The following is a 27,184-nucleotide window of genomic DNA, read 5'->3' as shown; positions in this document are numbered from 1 at the left end:
TTTTAAAACTGTTATATTCAGACAGTTTACGTTATTTTCTTTAATTTTATTTGCTCTGCAAAAAACTTTTACAACATTTTAAAACCAAAATTTACAAACCTTGTGTTAAGGATAAATGTTAAATAAAATCCATCAAACCATCCCTCACTGAAAACTATTGTGGAAGTGCAATCTCCTGGAGAATCCCTGCCTACTCCTTCCTACCCGGGCTCCATGGGAGACCTGGGAGATAGCAGCAGGAGGAGACGATTCAGCCTTTCAATCCTGCTCCACCATTCAGTGGGAAACAGCTGACCATCCAGCTCAGTCTCCTGTCCCTGCTGTGTTCCAATCCCCTTTCATGACTTTACCTCGAAGAACTATATCTAAGTCCTCCTTTGGCTTCACTGCCTTTTGTTCCAGTGACGTTGCTGTGTTACTGTGTGGGTGTAGGCAGGGGTAATGTGATAGTTCTGCCCCCTGGAGGATGCACTCAGCGTCCCTCATCATTCTGCAGGAACAGCAACTGGGTTTCAGCAACTAGAGATAGAAACCATTTCTAGGATATGGGCATCACTGGCTCAGCCAGCATTTATTCCCCATCTCTAGTTACCCTTGAGAAGATGGTAGTGAGCTGATGTCTCGTACCATTCACAGTCCATTTGGTGCAGAAAGACCGACAATGCTGGGAGGGATAGTGTTGCAGGATGTTGGCCCAGCGAGTCTCCATCTTTGGTTCTTCAAACACTGGGTAACTTAATCACAATCTGCAATGATTTTGAGATTTCAGTCTGCAAATCTTCACCATCTAGCAACCTGTATAAAGGAATATGTACAGGTTAGAAATTCAGAACAGACAATTCTAGTTTCTCTGGAATATCTTTTTCCACTTTCTTCCCCCAATACTGTAACCCTCCAGCCCACTTACTCTCTCCCACCATTCTGACTCCACTACCCCCTAATGTACACCCTCCCCATTCTCATGGAGTTGCTGATAAACAGATGCATGCCAACACTTCCCGTCCCTGGTTAGACGCTGCACCCTTTCTGGGTTCACTTCCTTTCCCTTCAGTTGCTGCAAGTCAATAATGTAACAGCAGAATGAGACAAAAGGAAACAGACAGGGAGGTGGCAGATCCTGGACAGAAGAGGAACCTTCAGGCTGGGAGAATGGGTCACATCCTTCTTAGTTCCCCATTAGTTGATTCCCACCATTACAATGAATTGGGGATGGAGAGTGGTCCTACATGGGTATAGTGACACTTTGACCCTCTCCCCCAACAGATCAATACTATCAGATACATTCCTCCTCCAGCCAATCACAGTGTGAAATTCTTTACGCAAAGTATACAAACCCAAAGCACATCTCCAAAACCCACCCACATTCTGTACATGTACAGTGCCGGGTTTCCCCACACACGTGTGGCCCCTGCCTCAGGTATTGTGGGAGTTGTAGTCCCCCTGAAGCCACTGGAGCCCTGTCTCAGGAAAGTGAAAGAAAAGTGTGGACTGGAGGGTGTTGTATATAGGATCCCCATTCTATAGAACAGAGAACACCGAACAGAGAATTCACTACAAGGGTATACAGGAAAGCCACACACACAGACCAAGTCCTAAACTATGAAAGTAACCACCCCAACACACACAAACGAAGCTGCATCAGGACACTATTCAAAAGGGCCACAACACACTGCAGTACACCAGAACTGCAAAAAGAAGAAGAGGAACACCTATACAAGGTATTCGCCAAAAACGGATACCCGCGCAACTTCATCAACAGATGCCTAAGAGAAAGACCAGGGAACGAGGACATACCACAACCAAAAGGACTAGCCACACTACCATACATCAGGAGCATCTCAGAACTGACAGCCAGACTACTGCAACCCCTAGGACTCATAACGGCACACAAACCAACAGCCACGCTCAGACAACAACTCACCAGAACGAAGGACCCGATACCCAACATGAGCAAAACTAATGTAATGTACAAAATACCATGCAAGGACTGCACAAAACACTATATAGGACAAACAGGAAGACAGCTAACAATCCGCATACATGAACATCAACTAGCCACGAAACGACTACTATCCTTAGTAGCCACACACGCAGACAACAAGCAACATGAATTCGACTGGGACAACACTACTATCATAGGGCAAGCCAGACAGAACAGCCAGGGAATTCCTTGAGGCATGGCATTCATCCACAAACTCCATCAACAAACACATCGACCTGGACCCAATATACCAACCACTACAGCGGACATCTGAAACTGACAACCGGAAGCGGCAGGGACAGACCACTATAAACACCGGAGGAAACATCAAAGAAGCGCTTCGCAGGAGGCTCCCAAGCACTGATGATGTCGCCTAGCCAGGGGACGAAACGTTTGCAACAAAAACTTCCAGCTCGGCGAACAGAACCACAACAACGAGCACCCGAGCTACAAATCTTCGCACAAACTTTGAATCCCCATTCAGATACACAGAACATATAGACTGTCACTGGGTTTTACTGAGATATCTGCTTCCACAACCTGATTTTCTGATGTAAGGAATATAGATTCAGCCAACTGGGGCGTGGGGAGGTTAATAGGAGGAGGAGATTTTAAGCAGAGGTGGCTCAATGGTTAGCATTGCTGACTCACAGCGTCAGGGACCTGGATTTGGTGCCAGCCTGAGGCGACTGTGTGGAGTTTACATGTTCTCCCCGTGTCTGTGCGGGTTTCCTCTGGGTGCTCCAATTTCATCCCACAGTCCAAATATGAATAGGTTAAGTGGATTGGCTGTGCTAAATTGCCCACAGTATCCATGCGTGTGCAGGTTAAGCCAATAACCATGGGAAATACAGGGAATGGGAGAGTCTGAATGGGATGCTCATTATAGGGTTGCTGTGGACTCCATGGATGATTACCCTCTTTCTGCACTGTAGGGACTCTATTCTATTCTCATGAAGAAGAATGTACTTATCTCAAAGTGCTGTGAATCTGTGGAATTCCCTATTCAAAATGCAGTGGATGCCAGGACAATGAGCAAATTTACTGAAGAGATAGAGATGTCGAATTTGCAATGAGTTGAAGGGTGAGAGAGAGCAGGCAGGAAAATCCAGCTGAGACCGAGGTGAGCTCAATCATCATGGTATTAAATGGTGGAGCTGGTTCGAAGGGCTGCATTGCCTCTCCTGTGCCCAGTGCTCATCTTCTTACGGTAATAACTGGAAAGCTGAACCCAACACTCACCACCTTCACCAAAGGAGATTTTCGGAAAATGCAGGATAGTCAGGTGGATTAGCGTTCCAAACTTAGATAGTGAGGAAGCGTGTAGGAGATAATGATTTTACATTTTTAAACTGAGGTGAGTTAAAAATCACACAACAACAGATTATAGTCCAACAGGTTTAATTGGATCAGGATGACGGAGCAACTCTCCGAAATCTAATGTGTTTCCAATTAAACCTGACGGACTATAACCTGGTGTTGTGTGATTTTTAAATTTATACACCCCTGTCCAACATCGGCATCTCCAAGTCATGTAAACTGAGGGGAGACAGTGATGTATGGTTTTAGACTGTGTAGTACATTCACACCGTCCAGAATACTCTGTTGTGAATATCTGTCCTGTACTTTATTACAAAGCCAAGGTCTCTGACAATGAAAACCAAAACACCCAGGAAACATTGTCTCACCTCGTAATCTGATAAAAAGACTTGTGATAAGTCTGGTTAAATTTAGAATACAGTTGGAAAGCGGGAAGATTAAATCCAATCCCAAGATCCTGTACTTCAACAAAGGAGACTACAATAGGATGAGGCAGGAGTTGGCTAATGTAGACTGGAAGCAAAGACTTTATGGTGGGACAGTTGAAAGACAGTGGAGGAATATAAAAGAAATTTTCAAACTGTTCAGCAAAAGTATATATCAGTGAAAAGGAAGGACTGTAGGAAAAAAAGAGTAATCTGCCATGGGTGTCTAAGGAAATAAGGGAGTCTATCAAATTGAAATAGAAAGCATACAAATTGGCAAAGACCATGGAGAAACTAGGAGATTCGAAAATCTTTAAAGATCAACCGAAAGCAAGATGGGATTGGGAGGGAAAAGTGATGAGTAGCTATCCCCAAGGCCGGAATAACAGTTTACCCTGCTAGAGGGGAACCTATTGTGTGGGGAACATATGGCCTCTGTAATTGTTGAAGCACTTAACCGTTACCATAGAGATAATCCTGATCAAGTTAAAAATCACAGCACACTACTAAAGCCTGTACTTCCAAATAAACCTGTTGGACTATAACCTGGTGTTATGTGGTTTTTAAACTTTGCCCACCCCCCTCCAACACCGGCTCCTCCACTTCAGAATCCTGATAGACAGCCCCACTGAAACTGAAGTGCCTGTTGGATACCTGACTGAGCCACAGGGCCGTGGGGGGAGGGGTATGTGCTTTAACCACAAAGTGTTGAGCTTAACTCTACTTTCTAACTGACCGTTGCCATGGAGATAATACTGAGAGACAGTCTCTATTCAAAGTCCCAAAGCACAAAGGTATAAGAATGGGAGCGGCACATCGGACAGGTGGGGAGTTACCTGATGCTGCCTGGAGGTGTTCTGCATGTACACTATCCAGGTAACTGCCATGTCTCATCAATAAAGACTCAAAGAAGACCTCTCAGACTTCTGTGCCCAGTTATTTCTATCCAGCAGGGTTCAGGAATATGAGGACACAGCAGTCAGTCTTCCGAGTGGAGATTACGAAGAACATGCCAGTAATTGATAAGGAAACCGAGGAAAGTGAGGACCAAGAAACAACCATCATCACAAAAGCGTTAGAGCTGGGCAAGCTAATGGAGCAAAAGGTAGACAAGTCTCTTTGCCCTGATGGAATACATCCCAGGGTGCTACCAGAGATAGCGGGAGAAATAGTAAATATACTTGGAGTCAGAGTCCTACAGCAGAGACAAGCACTTTGGCCCAAACTGGCCCATGCCGATCAGAATGTCCATCCACGCTAACCCCGTTTCCCTGCACTTGGCCCACATGCTTCTGACCCTTTGCTATCCATGTATTTGTCCAAATGTCTTTTACATGTTGTTAATGTACCCACCTCAACCACTTCCACTGGCACCTCATTCCATATACATACCACCCTCTGTGTAGAACTGTTGACCCTCAGGTTCCCTTTCATAATTTCTCCTCCGACCTTAAACTGATGCCCTCCACTCCTCGATTCCCTGGGAAAGAGACGGAGTGCATTCACCTTACCCAAGCCTCTCATGGTCTTATATATTCCAGAAAAGATCACCCTCTGTTTCCACTGCTCTAAACAAAAAAAAAAAAAATCCTCGCTTGTCCAACCTCTCCCTATAATTCAGACCCCTGAGCCCTGGCAAAAATTCTTGTAAATTTCTTATGCACTTTTTCCAGTTTAATAACTGAAACCTACACTGCACTCATCACATTTCCAGTGTTTCCCCACGGCACTGGAACCGACGTGACAACGCCAATGGATTACAAGCCATGATCGATAATTAACTCCTTTACAACAATCCTGTTTTCATAGCATTTTCCATGCTGCAGGTATCCTTGTGTCTTTCTGGTTGCATGGTTAATTAAAAATTTGTCCTCATACAAAACAAATCTGTAGCTTAATTGTTCCTGGGAAATGTGCCATGTTTCTTCAGACTTTTAACAACAAATGAACTCTCTCTCCACAGTCACCATGCTAACATGGATTTGGCTGTGTCTCAGTAATGTTTCCAGTCACACTGACATTTGAAATATTCGCCCACGGACAGAATACACACCTTTCCTTCCACATGAAAAAGGCCAATGATATTCAGATCGGCACGGATCAAGTAACTATCAAAACGGAACGTGAAGTTCAATTTGAATTTCTCATCCACAAATCCACCCTTTCAGAACCCTACAACAGAGAAAACAGGTCACCACCGTTAACACAGGATGGAAATTCATAAGACAGTGAGAGTATTAAATTGTAGTTTCTTTGTTCCCCCAAAGCTTTAAATCTCAGTCTCACAATTGCTCTCTTCTGTGAACTGAAATCCAAACCAATCTCCTCACCCCTTTTCCTCCACACCCAGTTCTCACACACACACTCTTCTCTTTGAAATCAGCTTCCTCGCTCCTGCCTGCAGACTAAGAACCAAAAAAAGGTCTCCTCCCACAATCCAAATATGCGCAGGTCAGGTCAATTGGCCATGCTAAATTGCACATAGCGTTAGGTGCATTAGTCAGAGGGAAATGGGTCTGGGTGGGTTACTTTTCTGAAGGTTGGTGTGGACTGGTTGGGCCGAAGGGCCTGTTTCCACACTGTAGGAAATCTAATCTAATCAAATCAATGAGTCTGACTCGGAGCCTCCTGGATGTTGGTGAATCCTTCCCCCACCTCCCAGGTTTCCTTCCTGGTCAGAACCAAACTGATTTTTTTGCCCCAATCTGGAACATTTTATTTATTTCCCCCACACGGACCCTCTGATGAGAACCGTCCTGCACACACTGACCAAACCATATCTGATTGAACTAAGATGAACCAAATTAGAACTTTAATTGCAGGCCCATCTGTGTTCCTTTCCATAACATTCCTGAATCTTCACACGAGTTCTGATAACTTTCTGCAAAATGCTCCCCCCACTGATAGCCGACCACTTGTCACGATATCAGGGGCAGGGGCCATTTCCCTGGGTCCTGTTCCCAGTGGGAGGAAACTGCGAATGACAGATTAATCCTACATACGCACAGCCTCCCTCCTGGCCCTGACCAGCCCTGCACATACACCAACAATTGACCAGCATTGCGCCCATGCACTGGTCTCCCCTCCTACAGCACATGCTCCAGATCACACACGAAGCTGGGTGACTTACAGCAGCTGCCGCCCAATAGGGTGGAGGGGGCGGGGCTGGAGAGTGTAAACAATGAATGAATGTGGATGACACTGGGGGATGGACAGGTCAGTGAGGGACAGGATCAGTGCAGCAGCAGGAGGGGACCCTGAATAAACTGAGCAATGGGAGAGTCTGACAGGAGAGAAACTACAGGAAGGTTCTGTTTGGAGGCCCAGGCAGGGACAGCTGGGAGACAATATGGCCTGGCGGCTTGGGCACGTTTTCCAATCAGCCTTTTCAAAGATGCTGTTACTCAACTCTGAGCCCGATCCTCCTGGTTCAGAAGTAAGGACACTACCACCAATTCCTGGTGGGCTAGTGGAAAGAAGGGAAGATTTTCTCAATCTCTCTCACATGGAAACTCCATGAGCTCCTCCCACTTACTGTCTATGGGGGGGATGGAGACAGAGCAGGTGGGAGGGGGTGAGGGATATAGGGACTGCCTTTCAAATGGAACTTACCTGTGTGGGTGATATTAACAAGACTCAATACACAGTCACTAACAGAAACCTGATGTACTTGAAGTTTATCCAGAATATTAACACTCATAACTGGGTGATACAGATCCCAATGTACAGAGTTAAGTCCTGGATATTAATAACGGCTTTGTGTATGAGAAATCACGTCTCATGAACTTGAGTCAATTTTTTTGAAGTAACAAAGAGGATTCATGAGGGCAAAGCGGTGGAAATGATCTTCGTGGACTTCAGGAAGACGTTCAACAAGGTCCCCCATGGGAGACTGGTTAGCAAGGTTGATCTCATGGAATACAGAGAGAACTAGCCATTTAGATACAAAACTGGCTCAAAGGTAGAAGACAGAGGGTGGAGGTGGAAGGTTGCTTTTCAGATTGGAGACCTGTGACCAGTGGGGTGTCACAAAGGATCGGTGCTGGATCCACTCATTTTCATAATTTATTTAAATAATTTGGATGTGAATATAGGAAGCATTGTTAGTAAGATGACACCAAAATTGGAGGTGTAGTGGACAGTGAAGAGGATTACCTCAGATTACAACAGGATCTTGATCAGATGGTTGAATGTGCTGAGGACTGGCAGATGGAGTTTAATTTAGATAAATGTGAGGTGCTGCATTTTGGGAAAGCAAATATTAGCAGGATGTATTCACTTAATGGTAAGGTCCTCGGGAGTGCTGCTGAACAAAAAGACCTTGGAATGCAGTTTCATAGCTCCTTGAAAGCAGAATCGCAGGTAGATAGGATAGTGAAGAAAGTGTTTAGTATGCTTTCCTTTATTGGTCAGAGCACTGAGTATAGGAGTTGGGAGGTCATTTTGCAGCTGTACAGGGACATTGGTTAGGTCACGCTTGGAATATTGCGTGCAATTCTGATCTCCTTCCTATCAAAACAATATTGTGAAAGTGGCCAGAATAGTATTACAAGCACGTTGTCAGGGTTGGAGGATTTGAGCTACAGGGAGAGGATAAATACATTGTTTTCCCTGGTGGAGTCAGATGCTGATGGGTGACCTTATAGAGGTTTATAAAATCAGTAGGGCCATGAATAGGGTAAATATACAAGGTCTTTTCCCTGCTGTGGGGAGGAGGCACGATGGGAGTGGGAGACAGAGGGGGGAGACCGAGAGGGGAGGGTGACCGTTATTTTGTAGATCTACAACACAACACTGTTCCTGTTTTCTCCGCATCCACTTCAATCCCTCTGAAGGGCTCAGAACAAGTGTACAGTCCCTGGAAAGTAGAGTTTCAGGGTGATCAAGTGCTGAAGGTTGCATTTGGGATGCTGACCTTTATTGGTCTGTGCACTTATCAATAAATGGACCTGGGTTCAGTTCCACTGTCCTGGGTTCATGTCTGTGGCCACAGATGCGCCTGTCACTGACCCTGACTAGTGGATCCCCTGTCACTACAGCTCTGCCATTCTCCTTCCTGCAGTTCTGTGCAGCAGAGCTATCTGTGGTGTCATGTCATCATCTGTTGCTGATTTCCCCTGAGAGTCCACCCCCCCCTTATAGAATCCCAAGCGGTGCACAATATCTGTTTGAGAAGCGGAGCGATCAGTGGAAAGTCCTGCACTTTCTTCCTGAGCCTCTTACTTGATCTGATGGTCACCCATTCCCTTTCTGCCTATGTAACCCTCACCTGCAGTGTGACTAACTCACTAAACGTACTCTCCATAACATTCTCAGTATTGCTCCACAGTGAGTCCACTCTCAGCTGCAGCTCTGAAAAGCAGTTTCCCAGTAGTTGCAGATGGACACTCTTCCTGCACACATTGCCGTCACGGACACAGGAAGCATCCCTTATTTCCCATATTGTGCAAGAGGAGCACACCACTGGTCTGAGGTCTCCGATCACAATGTCTCTCTCGTTTCAGTTAGTTACTCCCATTAGGAGAATTTAAATGAGCTAGTAACCTTCCTTCTCTTCAAACATTTCCATTATAATCAAAAGTCCCGATCTTTACTTAAGCTGATATTTTATACTTTAAAAACTGTTTTTTAAAAAAACTCAGCAGTTATCGCTTACAACTTGGCTGTTCCCATTGGGACCATGTGAATTTCTGAATGGCCTGCACTAAAACTGAAGCTGTAGTTCACATTCTCCCTGTCTCCCCTCGCTCTGTTTACAACCAACTCCAAAACACTCTCATTGAGCCAATCAGCACCCACAGTGCAGCCCAGTCATTTTCATTGTCTACTCCCACCTACACTGCCCCAACCTCCAATGCATCTCAATGGGAGCTCAGGAACAGCATCTCATCTCTCAATTCTGCCCTTTGTAATCCCAGAGTCAACAAGGACTTCAGCAGTTTCTGAATGAACAGACAGTTGTCAGAACCTGGAACATTCCACCTGAAATGGTGCTGGAATTTGAGTCCATAAGGAATTATAATGAGAAGTTTGCAGGAATTGAAAATAAAGAGTTTACAGATTAACATCATGAAGTGGGTGATTGGGTCTAAATCTGACAGTTCCTATAAAGAGACGAGGTGTAATTTGGATAAATCTGTGCTCCCTCTCAGGCCAATACCTCCTTCCACATCTGCAGGGCCCAGAATTGAACACAAACCCCAAGGATGATCCAACCACAAATTTGAACATCTTTCTGCTTTTTGCTTGAAATAAAAACCAGATACTTGCCCACAGACAGAACAGAAACACCTTTCTCCTTCCACAGTTAAATGTCAATGGTATTCAGATCATGATGACCCTGCTGACGATAGAAAATTGCTTTTGAGATCCCTGTCTCAATTATTCTCAATTAATATCCTATAAAATGAATTGACAAAACAAAACTCACAGTCAGTGCAGGCTGAACAGTAAAGACAAATATTTCTCTTGGTGTGTGTTTGATGTGTAAATGCTCCTCTTTCAATCACCCCGCCCCCACCCAGGAAGAGGACATGTCCATGTGCCTCGCTGTACCTTGCCCCCAATAAAGATGGCGGCCATAACCCAGGACCTATCACTGCCTGAGGGCCACTGCCATTTTCCCATTTGCTGTAAACGTGGGACCAAGAGTTTCTAATTCAGGCCTAACTACCTGTTCAGAGTGTAATTAAACCCTCCCAGTCTAAACTGGATCCAACTCCCCTTTCCCATTTCCTCCTCCTGCACACACCCAGGGTCATTCTAGGTCCAGTGACCCTTCCTCAGAACTGACGGCAGCTGGGAAAATTAGAATCCCTACAGTGTGGTAACAGGCCATTCGGCCCAACAAGTCCACACCCACCCTCTGAAGAGTTTCTCAACCAAAACCATTCCCTGACCCTCTTATTCTACATTTCTCCTGACTAATGCACCTAACCTATACATCCCTGAACACTACAGGAAATTTAGCTGGGCCAATGCACCTAACCAGCATATCTTTGGAGATAGGGATATAAAGAGTAAATAATAGGTGGGGATGGAGCCCAAAAGTGTCAGTAACATTTGGAAAGACAAAGCAGTGGATAACAATCTGGCTGGGAGGGTGCATAGCTGTTAATGGACGGGACAGGAAGCTGTGTCTGGCAGCATCTCAGTGGAGGTGCTGGAAATGGCAGCTGATGATCTACGTTCTGCTGCAAAACAGACCCTGAGCTTCCAGTTGCCTGTCACTGTAACACACGAGCCTGTTCCCTGGCCAACATCTCTGTCTCATGCTTACTGCAGTGTTCCAGTGAAGCTTAATGCAAGCTGGCAGAACATTCCAGAACATACCAAAACGTCCCGTATTTCAAGGACTGCAATTTCCCCTCCCATGTGGTCAACAACACTCTCTAGTGTATCTCCACCACTTCCCACACCTCTGCCATTGAACCACACCTCCCCAACTGCAACAAGGATAGAAACCCCCAGTTCTCACCTTCCACCCAGATACAATGCATCATCCTCCGCCATTTCCACCACCGACATTCAGATCCCACCAGAGATATATTTCCCTCTCCATTCCTTTCAGCATTCCACAGAGACCATTCCCTGTGAATTCCTAGTCAGATCCATGCTCCCCAACAACCCCACTCCCAGCCCCTTCACTTGTCAATGCAAGAGGTGTAAAACCTGTGCCTACGCCTCCCCCCTCACACCCAAAGGACCCTTCCACATCCAGCAGAGATTTTCCTGCACATCCAAACACCTCACCTATTACGGCCTTTGCTTTCGACGTGGTCTCCTCTCCACTGGGGAGTCAGGACACCAACTTGCGGAATGTTTCAGGGAACATTTCTGGGACACATGCACCAACCAACCCCACCATCCTGTGGCCGACCACTTCAACTTCCCCACCCACTCCACCAAGGACATGCAAGTCCTGGGCCACCTCCACCAACAAATCCCAGCCCCCCGACGCCTGGAGAAAGAAAACCTCATCATCCACATTGGGACCCTTTCACCACAGAATCAAGGTTTCCTCATCTCCCCGCCCCTGCCTTATCCCAGATCCAACCCTCCAACTCGACACCGCCCTCTTGAACTGTCCCACCTGTCCATCTTCCTTTCCAATTATCCACTCCACCCTCTCTCCATTACCGTCCACCTACATCTACCAATTGCCTTCCTAGCTCCCTTCCCACCAACCACACACATCCCTCTTATTTATCTCTCAGCCCTCTTACTACTCCCCCTCCCCCACCAATCCCGGCATTCCTGATGAAAAGAATATGCCCAAAATGTCAATTCTCTTGCTCCTGAGATGCTGCCTGACCTGCTGTGCTTTTCCAGCGCCACACGTTAACGCAAGCTGGAAGAACAACTCATCTTCTACTTGGGGACCCTGCACCCCTCTAGCCCCAGTATCAAATTCAATAATTTTAGGTCCTGAACTCTCCAATGTCCTTGCACCCTAGACTTTTACCCCACATACCAGGCCTTGTTATCACATAGCCTACCATTATACATTACCGATGGTTAGCCACTAACAGTCCCCATAAACAGCTATTCACCGTCCACCAGCCAGAACATTATCCACTCCTTTGTCCAACTGCTCCCATCTCTTTGGACTCGATCACCACCGATCATTTACTCCTTAACCCCTACCTTCTGCATATAAACTGACATTTCTTTTCAGTGACATCAGTTCTGAGGAAGGGTCAGCGGATCCAAAATATTAACTCTGATTTCTCTTCACAGATGCTGCCAGACCTGCTGAGCTTTTCCAGTACCTTTTGGTTGTTGTGTGAGATTTAAAGCATCCGCAGTTCTTTTGGTTCTAATTTACAAGGAATTTCTAATTCAGGTCTAGCAGCCTAAAACCGTGCGTTTATAAACCCTCCCAGTCCACAATAGCTCCATTTCTTCCCCAGACTTTGCAGTCTCTCCCACTCACTTCACACTCACTAGGTCCCCCCTCACCGTGACACTGCGCCTGCACAGCTCATGGCCACATGTTGGCCTGCTGGACCCACCCCAATTCACTCCCATTGGCTGGAGGATCACGCCAATTCTCCTATTGGTCTGAAGCTGCTGTCAATCACCCAGGCCCCATTGTGACATGAGTGGGCTCCTCCCAAGAGCATCGGATGCTGAGGGGTGACCTCATAGAGCTTTATAAAATCCTGAGGAGTGTGGATGGGAAAAATAGACAAGGTCTTTTCCCTGGGGTGGGGGGAGTCTAGAACGAGAGGGTGTAGGTTTAAGGTGAGAGGGAAAAAAATTAAAAGGGACCCTAAAGGCACCTTTTTTCACACCGAGATCGGTGCAAGTATGGAATCTTCTGTTCAGGGAAATGGTGGAGGCTGGTACAATTACACCATTTGGCATCTGGATGGGTATGTGAATAGGAAGGGTGTAGAGGGATACATGCCAAGTGTTGGCAAATGGGACTAGATTAGTTTGGGATATCTGGTCGGTATGGACAAGTTCGACCAAAGGGTCTAATTCCATGCTATAGGTCTCTATGACTCTGTCCTGGGATGAGCTTCATCATTCACAGTGAATGGGGCAGTAACACAGCACAGGGGTTTGGGGCTATTCAGCCCATTGGGGCTGTACTCTCCCCCGCTGGAGATGGTGCCAGTCTATCCCAACTCACCTCCCATTTGTCTGTAGCCCTCCAAATCCTTCCTTAAAAAAGTTAAAATTTCAAATTTGTTTTGACAATAACTACTGAATCTGCATCCAGCTGTCGGTCAAACTGTTCCAGATGATCAGAACTTAGTGAGTAAAATAATCTTCACATTTTTAACCTGCATTATTTGCCAGTTAACTGAAGGTAGTTACTAAAAATTGTGACGTTAATAATTTCTCCCTCTGTCTCTCTGTAAATTAAATATCCTGGAAACAAATCTGCTCCTGGTCGAAATCACTGCCTAACCTTCTCAGCTCCAAGGAGAATTATCTGACCTTCTGCTAACTCTCCATAAAAGAGAAACCCATCTTAATTTTAGTCGTGCCATAAAGATGTACAGCAGAGAAACAGACCCTTCGATCCAACTTGTCCATGCTGACCAGATATCCTAAATTAATCTCATCCCATATGCCAGCACTTGGCCTATATCCTTCTAAACCTTTGCTAATCACATACAACATCTCAAAGGCATAGTTGGGTAATTGTACCAGCCTCCACACTTCCTCTGGCAGCTCACTCCATAAACGTACCATGTTCAGCTGGAAAACATTGCCCCTTAGATCCCTTTTAAATCTTTTCCCTCACACCTGAAGCCTGTGCCCCCAAACTTTGGACTCACATATCCTGGGAATAAGACTCTGGGATTTCACCCTATCCATGCCCCTCATAATTGTATCCAATGCTCCAGGGGAAACAGCCCCAGCCTATTCAGCCTCTACCTATATAGCTCAAACCCTCAACCCTGGCAATATCTTTGCAGATCTTTTCCAAGCCCCTTCAAGTTTCACAATATCATTCCAATAGCGGGGAGACCAGGACTGAAAACAGAATTCCAGAAGTGGCTGAATCAATGTGCTGTGCAGCCGCAAAATGACGTGCCAACTCCACTACTCAATGCACTGACCATTAAAGGCAAGTACACCAAACATCTTCTTCACTACCCTGCCTATGATTCCACTTTCAAGGAACTATGAACCGGCACTCCAAGGTCTCTTTGTTCAGCAACACTCCCCAGGACCTTCCCATTAAGTGTATAATTCCTGCTCTCATTTGCTTTTCCAAAATGGAGCACCTCACATTTATCTGAAATAAACTCGATCTGACAATCCTCAGCCCATTTGATTGAAGTCCCATTGTACTCTGAGGTAACCTTCGTCGCTGTCCAGTGCGCCTCCAATTTTGATGTCTACTATAAACCCACTAACTATACCTCATATTTACACAGAAATCACTGATATAAATGATGACAAGCAGTGGACCCAGCACCGATCCTTACACCATATTGCTCATCACAGGCCTCCAGTCCGAAAAGCACTACCCTCCGTCTCCAACCTTCCAGCCAATTTGTATCCAAATGGCTGGTTCTCTCCGTATCCCATGGTGTCTAACTCGCTAACCAGTGGAATGGTTATGTGGAACCTTTTTGAATGTCTTTCTCAAGTCCAAATTAGTAATTTATGTACAAAGCCATGCTGACTATCCCTACTCACTTCTTGTCTTTCCAATGACATATAAACCTGTCCTTTAGAATTCCTTCCAACACCTTGTCTGCCACTAACTTCAGACTCACCAGTGTATTGTTCCCTGGCCTTTCCTCATCACCTTTCTCAAATAATGGTGCCTGTCTTGCAGCACCTCACCTGTGTCTATCAGTGATATAAATATCTCAGCGAGGGGTATGGCAATCACTTCCCTAACTTCCCACAAAGTTTTGGGATACACCTGATCAGGTCCCACAGATTTACTCAGCTTTATGTATAAGACATCCAGTACAACCTCCTCTGTAATATGGACAGTTGTCAAGTTATCACTATTTATTTCTCCAAAGTCTCTAGCTTCCATATCCTCTTTCACTAAAAGCTGACATGAAATCCTCAGATAGTATCTCTCCCACCTTCTGTGGTTCCACAGACAGCCTTGTTGATTTTTCAGGGTCCGTATTCTCTGACTGGTTACTCTTTTGTCCTTAGTGTTTTGCAGAATCTCTTTGGATTGTCCTTAAACTTCTTTCCCCCCAAAGCTATCTCATGTATCCTTTTTGCCCTCCTGTTTGCCCTCGAGTGTACTCCTACTGCCCCTATTCTCCGAGGGATTCACTCAAACCCAGCTGTTTGTACCTGCCATATCCCTGCTTCATCATTTTGACCAGACCCTCAATTTTTCCAGACACACAGCATTCTCTATACCTACCAGCCTTGGCCTTAACAGGAACATACTGTCTATGTACTCTTGTTGTCTCATTTTCACAGGCCTATGGAGGCAATGGCAGATGAGGACATGGAAACAGTCATTCTCAGTAAAGAGGTAATGTTGGGAAAGATAACAGCCCAAAAGTACATGGGTCTCCTGGCCATGATGGAATGCATCCCAGGGGACTAAAAGAGATGGTGAAGGGAATATTGTCCTTCATTGCTAGAGGGATAGTTATGCTGCAGCTGTATAGGGTGCTGGTGAGGTCACACCTGGAGTACTGTGTACAGGTTTGATCTCCTTACTTCAGCAAGGATGTACTGACACTGGATGGGGTGCAGAGGAGGGTCACTAGTTTGAGTCGGGAGTTGAGAGGGTTGGTATATGTGGAGAGACCGAATAGACTGGGACTGTACTTGTTGGAATTTAGAAGAATGGGTGGTTGTATTGGAAAAAATAAAATTAAGGGAATAGATAAGATAGAAGCAGGGAGGTTATTTCCATTGGGGGAGGGGCGGGTCAGCCGAGAGAGCATAGCGTCAAAATAAGGGGATATCTGATTTAGGACAGAGTTGAGGAGGAACTTCTTCAGCTAAAGGGTTATGAATCTGTGGAATTCCCTGCTGAGTGCAGCAGTTGACGTTATCAACTTGAAAGACAAAAGGTAGATTTGCAAACAGGAAATGAATTAAGGGTTATAGTGAGAGAGCAGGAAAGTGGAGCGGAGGCCATGAAAAACTCAACCCTGACCTTATTGAATGGCAATGCAGGCTTGAGGGGCCAGATAGCCTATTCCTGCTCCTATTCCTTCTGTTCCCATGTTCCCACTTTCCAGCCATCCCTTTACCTGGGGGTTGCAAAGAAATATTGAAAGTTCTCGCCTTGTACCGTCAGAATTGACCTTTGTCCAACTTCGAACACCAACTTTTAGATCTGGTCTATTATTTTCTGCAACTATTTTAAAACTAGTAGAATTATCGTCAGAGAATCCCAAGTGTGGAAGCAGGCCATTCGGCCCATCACATCCACACTGACCCTTAGATCCTCCTACCTTACCCCTGTAACGCTGCATTTCCCATGGCCAGTCCACCCAACCTGCACATCCCTGAACACTGTGGGCAATTCAGCCTGGATTATCCACCCAACCTGTACATCTTTGGACTGTGGGAGGAAACCAGAGCACCCGGATGAAACCTACACAGACAACCTCAATAAGGTGATCATCCTGTTCCTATTTCCCAGTTCCACCCAAGTAAGTTCACCGGGCGAACCCCCATGAATATCCTCCCTAAGCACAACAATAATGTTATCCCTAATCAAAAACACCATTCCACCTTCTCTCTTATCCCCCTTTCTATCCTTCCTCTTACATCTATTCCCTGGAACATTAAGCTACCTGTCCTTTTCAACCTAAGATACATTTCTGTAATACCCACTATATCCCAGTCCCATGTTCAAAACCATATCTTAAGCTCATCTGCTTTCCCCGTCAAACCTCTTGCACTGAAATAAATGCAGTGTGCAGTGCTATCAAAAGGACAGACTAATGGGCAGAGGGGGTAAGATGGCCCTGTTGGTGAGGGATGACGTTCAGCCCCTTGCGAAGGGGGAGACACAGAATCAGGAGATGTACCATTAGATTGGAGGGTGGCTAATGTTGTCCCAATTTTCAAGAAAGATGGGAGAGAGAAAACAAGGAATTATAGACCGGTTAGCTTGATGTCAGTGGTGAGAAAGATGCTGGAGTCAATTATAAAAGATGAAATTATAGCTCATTTGGATAGCGGTAATAGGATTCGTCAGAGTCAGCATGGATTTCATGTCGGAATGGCAGGCAGTGACTAGTGGGGTACCACAAGGTTCGGTGCTGGGACCGCAGCTATTTACAATATACATTAATAATATAGATGAACGTATTAAAAGTAATATTAGCAAATTTGCTGATGACAAAGCTGGGTGGCAGGGTGAAATGTGAGAAGGATGTTATGAGAATACAGGTTAACTTGGACAGGCTAGGTGAGTGGACGGATGCATAGCAGATGCAGTTTAATGTGGATAAATGTATGGTTATCCACTTTGGAAGCAAGAACAGGAAGGCAGATTACTATCTAAATGGAGTCAAGTTTGGTAAAGGGGAAGTACAACGAGATCTAGGTGTTCTTGTACATCAGTCAATGAAAGCAAGCATGCAGGTACAACAGGTAGTGAAGAAAGCTCACTGCATGCTGGCCCTGATAACAAGAGGAATTGAGTATAGGAGCAAAGAGGTCCTTCTGCAGCTGTACAGGGCCCTGGTAAGACCGCACCTGGAGTATTGTGTGCAGTTTTGGTCTCCACATTTGAGAAAGAGCATTGTGGCTATTGAGGGAGTGTTGGGTAGGTTCACGAGGTCAATTCCCGGAATGGCGGAATGATCATATGTTGAAAGATTGGAGCGACTGAGCTTGTATACACTTCAGTTTAGAAGAATGAGAGGGGATCTGATTGACACCTACAAGATTATTAAAGGGTTGGACATTCTGGAGGCAGGAAGTATGTTTCCACAGATGGGTGAGTCCAGAACCAGAGGACACAGTTTAAAAATAAGGGAGAGGCCATTTAGAACAGAGTTGAGGAGAAACGTCTTCACCCAGAGTGTAGTGGGCACATGGAGTGCACTGCCCCAGAAGGCAGTGGAGGTCAAGTCTCTGGATACTTTCAAGAAAGAGATGATTAGAGCTGTTAAAGATAATGGAATCAAGTGTTACGGAGATAAGGCAGGAACAGGATACTGATTGTGGATGATCAGCCATGATCATAATGAATGGTGGTGCTGACTCAAAGGGCAGAATGGCCTATTCCTGCACCTATTGTCTATTGTACCTTGTCAGTCCGACCTCATTCTGTGCCTTGCCCTTGCCTGTCTAACTTCTCAACTGTACCAGCCTCAGACTTACCTTCTTTCTCACTATCTCTTTAGGTTTCCCCTCACTGGTTTAATGCCTCCCGTGTAGCACTAGCAAATCTCCCTGCTTGGATATTAGATACCTTCCAATTCAGGTGTAATCCATCCTTCTTATGCAGAGATTCCAATGATCCAAAAATGTGAATCCTTCTCCCCTGTATCAGATCCTTGGTCACGCACTCATCTGCACCTTAACAGTCCACAGACCTAGAAAAAGGCACACAGTCTTACAGCTTTACAAAACACTACTCTAGAATAAATTAGTACCAATATTTTATATTAAAAAAACTTAATCAAAGTGTCATAAGATGTGTATTTAAAGAAATAAACCGTCGCCCTACTGAATGCTGTAGCTTTACTAAAATAAAACAGACTAAGATTTATCTTTGAAGAGACCGAAACCGACTGAGCTGTGAGTCATAGATGAACAGCACTAAACAGAACCTTCAATCAAATTTGTCCATGCCGACCAGATATCCGAACCTAATCTTATCCCTCTTGCCAGCACCTGGGCCATATCCCTCTAAATCTTTCCTATTCATGTCAAGTATCCAAATGCCTTTAAAATGCTATAATTGTCAGCCTCCACCACTTCTTCTGGCAACTTATTCCATACACGCACCACTCTCTGCTGGAAAAAGTTGCTCCTTAGTTCCCTTTTATATCTTTCCCCTCTCACACTCAACCTATGCTCTCTATTTCTGGACTCTCCTACTCAGGGAAAAGACCTTGTCTGTTTACCCTATCCATGCTACTAATGATTTTATAAACCTCTACGGAGGTCACTCCTCAGTCTCTGATGCTCCAGGGAAAGAAAGCCCCAGCCTTTTTGCTCTCTTCCTGCAGCTCAAACCCTCCAACCCTGGCAATATCCTTGTAAATCCTTTTTGAACCCTTTCAAGTTTCACAACATATTTCCGATTGGCGGAGAACAGAACCGCACACAATATTCCAAAAGAGGCCTAACCAATGTCCTGTACATGACCTTCCAACTTCTATACTCAATGCTCTGATCAATAAAGGAATGTATTCCAAACACTTTCTTCAATATCCTATCTACCTGCAACTCTACGTTCAAGGAAATATGAACCTGCACTGCAAGATATCTTTGTTCATCAACACTATCTCGGAATTTGCTACTAAGTGTATCAGTCCTGTTAAGATTTACTTTTCCAAAATGCAGCACGTCACATTTATCTGAATTACACTCCATCTGCCACTTCTCACCCATCTGAACAACATCCTGTTGTAATCTGAGGTAACCCTCTTCGCTGTCCACTATACCTCCAATTTTGGTGTCATCTGCAAACTTACTAACTATACCTCCTATGCTCATATCGAAATCATATTATTTAAATGACAAAAAGTAGTGGACCCAGCACTGATCCTTGCGGCATTCCACTGGTCACATGCCTCCAATCTGAAAAACAACCCTCCACCACCACCCTGCCTTCTACATTTGAGCCAGTTCTGTCTCCAAATGGCTAGTTTTCCTTGTATTCCATGAGATCTAACCTTGCTAACCAGTCTTCCTTGGGGAACCCTGTAGAGCGCCTTACTGAATTCCATAGATCATGTCCACCTCTCTGCTCTCAATCCTCTTTGATACATTTTCAAATAACTCAATCAAGTTTGAGAGACATGATTTCCCACGCACATCGTCATGCTGACTATCACTAATCAGTCTTTGCTTTTCAGGATACACGGGCATCTTGTTCCTCAGGATTCCCTCCAACAACTTGCCCAGCATCAATGTCAGGCTCACCGGTCAATAGTTCCCTAGCTTGTACTTACCACCTTTCTTAAATAGCTGCACCACGTTAACCAACCTCTAGTCTTTCGACATCTCACCTGTGATAATCGATGATACAAATATATCAGCAAGACACCCATCAACCACATTCCCAGTTTCCCAGAGTTCTAGGGTTCACCTGATCAGGTGCTGGGGATTAACCAAGCTTTACGGGTTACAAGACACCCAGCATGTCCTCCTCTGTAAGATGGACATATTCAACATGTCAACATCTATTTCCCCACATTCTATACTACCCATGTCCTTCTCCACAGTACAACTGATGCAAAACATTCAGTTAGTATCTCTCCCATCTCCTGCGGCTCCACGCGTAGGCTACCTTGCTGATTTTTGTGGAGCCCTATTCTCTCTCAAGTTACTCTTTTGTTCTTAATGTATTTATAAACACCCTTGGGATTATTCATAACCCTATTTGCCAAAGCTATCTCATGTTCCCTTTTTGCCCTCCTGATTTCCCTCTTAAGTATACTCCTATTGTCTTTAATGCTCAGGGTTTTTTGGGATCGTTGGATTGGAATAAATGCAAAATATTACATCTTCAAAAAACAAACGAGGGCAGACTTATACTAATTAAAGACAGGGCCTCGAGTAGTGATATGGAACAAAGAGGCCGAGGGGTTCGGGTCTTTCACGTCTGTGTCACATGTGGACAGGGTGGTTAAGAAGGTGCCTAGCACACTTGCCTTCATTGCTCAGACCTTTGAGTACAAGAGTTGGGACATAATTTTGGATGTTGGGGAGGCCTTTTCTGGAATTCTGTGTCCAGTTCTGGTCATGCTGATATCGGGAGGACATTATGTAGTTGGAGCGGATTCAGAAGAGATTTACCAGGATGTTGATGGGAATGGATAGTTTGAATTATAAGCAGAGGCTGGATAGGCTGCGACTTCTTTCACTGGCGCGCAGGAAGCTGAGGAGTGACCTTATTAGACGTTTCTCAAATCATAGAGGGGTGGTATCAGTAATGTGAACAGCAGGTGTCCTTTCCAGGAAGGGACGCGACTCAAGACTGGGTACATACCTTTTAAGGTGACAGCAGAACGGCTTTAAAAAGGCGTTCGGGAATTTTTTTTTTAGTTTTGTTCAGATAATGGTTTGTGTGTGGAATGAACTATCAGAGGAAGTGGTAGTTGTGAATCAAATTACAATTTTAGGGTGGCACAGTGATTAGTACTGCTGCCAGGACCCCAGGTTCAATTCCAGCTTTGGACAACTGTCTCTGTGGGACTTGCACATTCTCCCAGTGTCTGCATGGGTTTCTTCCAGGGGCTCCAGTTTCCTCCCTAATCAGAGAGCAGCCTTATGGTCTGGTAGGACAATGCTGCCTTTACCTTTTACACAGTGATGCTACTGTGTCTCTGGGATGGGGAGAGGGAATGCTGAAGGTAGTGGATGGGACACCACTCAGGCACAGTGCTTTGTCCTGGAGGATGTTCACTTTCTTTAATATTGTTGGGGACTGCACTGATGCAGGCAAGTGGAGAATGTTCCAACACAATCTGATGTGTACCTTATAGACAGCAAACAGACATTGGGGAATCAGGGGTTTGGGGAAACTGTGTTGTTCTCCTTGTAGCAGAGGAAATTGAGAGGAGCTGTGACAGAGGGGTTTGAAAAGTTACATGTTATAACAATAAACCTTACACACCCATCAGCTCATTATACAAGGATTAGAGGACACACAGTAAAGGTTTGAGGAGATTCAAAGGAGAACTTTTATGCAGCAAATGGGATTCAGATGGAATACAATACTCACACACAATGAGAATATCCAAGTCCTGATGAATTGAGTAATTCAATCAGAGTTAGGTGTTACAATGACTGAGATTACCATCTGAATGTCCACCTGTAGTATCCTGTAATACAAGTTTATAAAATCCATCATTGTCAGTTCAAGTTAGAAACTCGCACCATCCCCTCCTCCTGGCCCAGGATGACTGGACACATTACCCCTTGTGGAGGTCAGCAGTCAATTCAGGGGGAAATCAATGTGGGTTTCTAGGAGTTTCCACCTTGGAATTTCATGTGACTGAACAGGACAGATCTTTGACAAATGGGACAGAATATTCCAAGAGTCAGTGAGATGTGGAGAGCAGGATTTGCTTCTTTTTCTTTCCTTCCGTGCTGCCGCTGTGCCTCATCAATAAGACATGGGGTGGGAAAGGCTCATGCAACTTGATGGGCAAGTTGCCTCCATTCTGACCAATGGGCAGCAAGCTCCTCCCATAGAGTATCTCTAAAAACAGAGCCACTCTGCATGCTTCACACTGCCCAGGACTCCCAGTAAATGTTCAGAAGAATGAGGGTGGGGGGACTCCAAGAAAAGGCATAACTGTAAAGTTCTAAGACGATTGTGAAGAGAGAGAGATGCACAGGAGAAGGGGGCAACAAGTTGTCAGATGGAGTATAGTTTGGGAAAATGTGAAGTTGGACAATTTGGAGGAGGTCTATTTAAATGGTGGAAACTGTAGAAAGCTACGCCACAAAGGGACCAGGGGGTAATTGTGCAGGAAACATAGAAAGCAAGCAGATTCTGGGTCAGTCACGAAATCAAGGGTTCTGTTTCAGATTCATCAAGTTTAAGGCAACACAGACACGGGTAAGGGGTTTCAGTAGCAATGGAGCTGGGGTGAGGTAGAGACAAGCAACATTTTAGAGATTAGAATTCCTGGTGTTTGTGACTGTGTAGATGTCTGATCAGAAGGTCACCTTGGGGTCAGATATGAGAGCAATATTGTGAAGAGCGCAGTTCTGCCTAAGGCAGTTCCCAGTGAGGGGGAAGGGTTCAGCAGTAAGGGAAAGTAATTTGTAATAGCAACTGAAGGTAAAGGGTTTACCCATTACAATGTTTCATTGGAGGAAATTGCAGCTAATCGAGTAATGGAAGCGTGATAAGCAGTTTGATAACTTAGCACCAGTGCAGCAATGGAGAGGGATGATGGGGATGGAGAGCTGGGCATTGTCAGTGTACATGTGAATCCTAACACAGCGCTTTTGTACAATGTCACCTCCTGGCAGTATGTAGGTGAGATACAGGAGAGAGCAAGGATAGATCGTTGAGGGATACCAAATACAAGGAATTCAGAAAGGAAAGGGAGAGTGGAGATGGAGCAGGATTTACAAATGATGGTGAGGTCAAATGTTAGTGGGTTTTTTTGCAGAATGGATGAGAAGGACATAACCAGAAAAGACAGACAGACAGAACAAGGAACAATACCTGTGAATTGGCGAGGGGGAGTGATGAGGAGGAAACAGAGTTGGAATGTCTGTAGTTTAGCGAGACTAGTAAAAGATCAAGGTGAGTTCTGATAAGGCTTGACAAGAGACTGGAGAAAGATGTAAGTTTGGGACAAAAATCAGGAACACCATGTGAGGCAGTTTGTCTCGGTGGGTTAGTGGGAGGGAGGGAAGCAGCAGAGGCAGCTGATCAGATTGTCTCAGTCTTAGTGACAGAGAAACTCAATTTGCTTCTTGCTCTTGTTGTTGGAGGCAAGGATGAAGGAGACAGGATGATGGACAGTGTTTTACAAAGAAACAAAACCAGGGTTAGTGATATTTAAAACAAACCTAATGTATTTAACTTTTATTCAGAATATTAAAATGTTCAACTGAAGTCCTTGTTCGAATCCCAGATCGGCAGATGGTGGAATCTGATTTCAAGAAAAAATAACTGGAATTAGGAATCTCCTGATCTCCATGGAATCATTGTCAATGGCAGAAAAAATCCTGCCAACCTGACAGTCGCCCAACAAGCTACTCACTGTATTAATCACTGCAAAGTCTCAACATAGGAATGAAACTGGATGGACCACTTGGCATCTAACAAGGCATTAGGAGATACAATCACAGAATCAGCCTTCTCGACTCTGCAACATCCTCCTCACTAACATATGATTTTTGGTGCCAAAACGTGGCGGGCTGTCTCACAGACTAGTCAAGGAACATCCTGACATAGTCATACTCACGGAGTCATCCCTTACAGATAATGGCCAGACACCACCATCACCATATCTAGATATCGAGAGTGTGGTGATGGAAAGCACAACAGTCAGGCAGCATCCGAGGAGGAGAATCAACGTTTCGAGCCTAAGCCCTTCATCAGCCTGACCTGCTGTGCTTTTCCAGCACCAGACTCTTGACTCTGATCTCCACCATCTGCAGTCTTCACTTTCTCCTGAAATCTCTGGATAGGTCCTGTCCCACCAGCAGGACAGACCAGGCAGAGGTGGTGGCACAGTGGTGTACAGACAGGGAGGATTTGCCCTGGGAGTATACAGCATTGACTTTGGACTCCAGGAAGTCTCATGGCTCCTGCTGATTACCACGTACCATGCTCCCATGGCTGATGAATCAGTGCTCCTCCATGTTGAATAACACTTGGTGGAAGCACTGAGGCAATAAAATGGTGAGAAGCCTACTCTGGGTACAGGATTTCAATGTCCTCTACCAAAAGTAGCTCAGCAGCAGGATTACTGACTGAGCTGGTCGGGTCCTCAAGGACATAGCTGCTCAACTGGGTTTGCAGCAGGCGGTAACGGAACCAGCAAGAGGGAAAAACATACTAGATCTTATCAGTATGAATCTGCCAGCTGCAAACGCATCTGTCCATGACAGTATCGGTAAGAGCGACCATCCCACAGTCTTTTTGGAGACAAAGCCATACCTTAAAGTTGAGAAAAACCTCCATTGTGCTGAGTGGTACTATCACCGTGCTAAATGGGACAGATGTAGGAACTCAAACTGGGTATCTCTGAGGCACTGTGGGATAACAGCAGCAGCAGAACTGTTCTCCAGCACAATCTGTAATCTCATGGGTTTGTACATCCTGCTCTCACCCATTACAATGGACAGGAAAGGACAGCATGCCATGAGCAGCACCAGGCAGACCTAAAAATGAAGTGCCAACCTGGTGAAGCTACCAAACAGGACCATCTGCACATCAAACAGCATCAGCATCTGCTAAACGATACCACACCCAATGGAACAGATCAGAGCTCTGCAGTTCTGCCACACCCAGTTGTGAATGGTAATGGATAATTAAACAACTCTTTGCAGGAAGCACCACAGATATCCCCACCCTTACGGATGGAGGGGTTTCACACATCCATGCAAAATATAAGATGACAGCATTTGCAGTAATTTTCAGCCAGATACAAAGTGAGATGATCCATCTTAGCCTTCTCCAGTGGTTCCTAACGTCACAGATGTGAGCTTTAAGCCAGTTCAATTTAGTTCAAACAATATCGAGTAATGATTAAGTAGTGTAAAGGCTACGGGCCCTGCCAATATTCTGGCAATAATACTGATGGCTTGTGCTCCAGAACTTGCCACCCACCGAGCCACGTACCGCTCCAGCACTGGCATCTACTGACAATGTGGAACATTGCCCAGGGATATTCAACACAAAAACAGGGCAAATCCAACCCAGGCAATTTCCCTCTGTCAGTCCACACTCGATCAGCAGTAAAGTGATGGAAGTAGTCATCAACAGAGCTACCAAGCAGCAGCTGCTCAGCAACAGCCAGCTCAGCGACACATTTTAGGCTCCACCAGGGCCACTCAGCTCCCGATTGTGTTACCGTCTGATTCACAACCTGACATTCAGCTGAATCCCAGAGGTGAGGTGAGAGTGACAACCCAGTCCCACTCCAACACCACTATTTCTAGTTGATTCCACCCTCATCTCAGCTCATAGACTGAAACTCTCATCCATCGTGTGTTATCTCCAGACTTAATTATCCAGACACACTCCTGGCCAGCCTCCCAAATTCAACCTCCCTGTAATCTCAAGAAAAATTGAAAGCTCTATCGCCCATGTGCTCACTTCTCTCCAAACATGTTCATCCGTCAAAAGGGAGGAGAAAGTGAGGACTGCAGATGCTGGAGATCAGAGCTGAAAAATGTGTTGCTGGAAAAGCGCATCAGGTCAGGCAGCATCCAAGGAGCAGGAGAATCGATGTTTCGGGCATGAGCTGTCCGTGTCCTTGGATGACTGCATTCTTTGTCTTGTTATTATAAGCTTTATTGTGAAAATACCCTTACTTCTTCTTTTGTGGTCAGCTGCAACACTCCATAGTTATTTCCTAGCTTATAACTATTTTCTTTAAAACTACTTCTTTAAAAGACCCCCTATATTATCAAAGTCTTAGTCTTAAGTATACTACACGCTACAAGAATTCCATGACTGTTTGTATAATCTCTCACCCTTCCCCAATCTACAGAAATTACACTCCACTAGCACTTACAACAATTACATTTCTATAATCGCCTGCAGAAAACTACATTTCTTCTTTCCCACATAAACAACAACAATTTAAAATTCTCATTCTTGATTTGATTCCTGGCTGTGATCATCCCTAGCTCCCTGCACCACACATCCTTTGAGACCTCGACAACCCATTTTCTTCGAGACTCCCAACGATTTGTTAATTTGTTACTTCAACTGTGTGACTGATTCTACAGTTGCTAAAGCAACATGGTCGAGAATTTGCAGACAAAACCTGACAGGTTTGCTTTCCACCTTTAAGACATCCCTCAAAACCTGCTTTTTGGCAATGCTTTTGGTCACCTGACCTAATATCTCCATCTCTGGCCTTATATCTAAAGTTCTCAATAGTATTTTTGTGAAATTATAAGCATGATAATAAAACTACAATCTGTTCTTGATTTGGACATTATCTGCAAATAATCACTGTTGCTGTTATGAATAATCTGTAATGTCTCTTACCCAACCACATTGTGGGAGCACCATCACCACACAAACTGCAGCTGTACAAGAAAGTCAAACATCACCCTCTCCCCAGGCAACAGGGCTTTGGCATTAATCACTGGTATC

The 27,184-nt window shown here is 45.0% G+C and overlaps 1 long non-coding RNA gene across 4 annotated transcripts; it reads right to left on the bottom strand.

Annotated features, from left to right (window-relative positions):
• On the bottom strand, window positions 1–27,184 carry LOC148135046 (uncharacterized). 4 transcript variants are annotated; one of them, XR_015755498.1, is made up of 8 exons: window positions 27,077–27,184; window positions 23,917–23,999; window positions 22,106–22,205; window positions 20,331–20,387; window positions 18,620–18,743; window positions 9,997–10,125; window positions 5,780–5,898; window positions 1–795 (listed from the first exon to the last, which is right to left on the bottom strand). It is a non-coding gene; the product is annotated as an uncharacterized LOC148135046 (long non-coding RNA). The 4 variants fall into 4 exon arrangements; XR_015755499.1 differs by lacking the exon at window positions 20,331–20,387; XR_015755500.1 differs by lacking the exon at window positions 23,917–23,999.

This window comes from Chiloscyllium plagiosum, unplaced genomic scaffold (genome assembly GCF_037043375.1).
Source record: "Chiloscyllium plagiosum isolate Xiang-an unplaced genomic scaffold, Cpla_swu_hap1 HiC_scaffold_51, whole genome shotgun sequence".
Taxonomy (NCBI): Eukaryota; Metazoa; Chordata; class Chondrichthyes; order Orectolobiformes; family Hemiscylliidae; genus Chiloscyllium; species Chiloscyllium plagiosum.
Note: the sequence above shows the minus strand (reverse complement) of the source record. Positions and strands in the feature narration are given on the sequence as shown.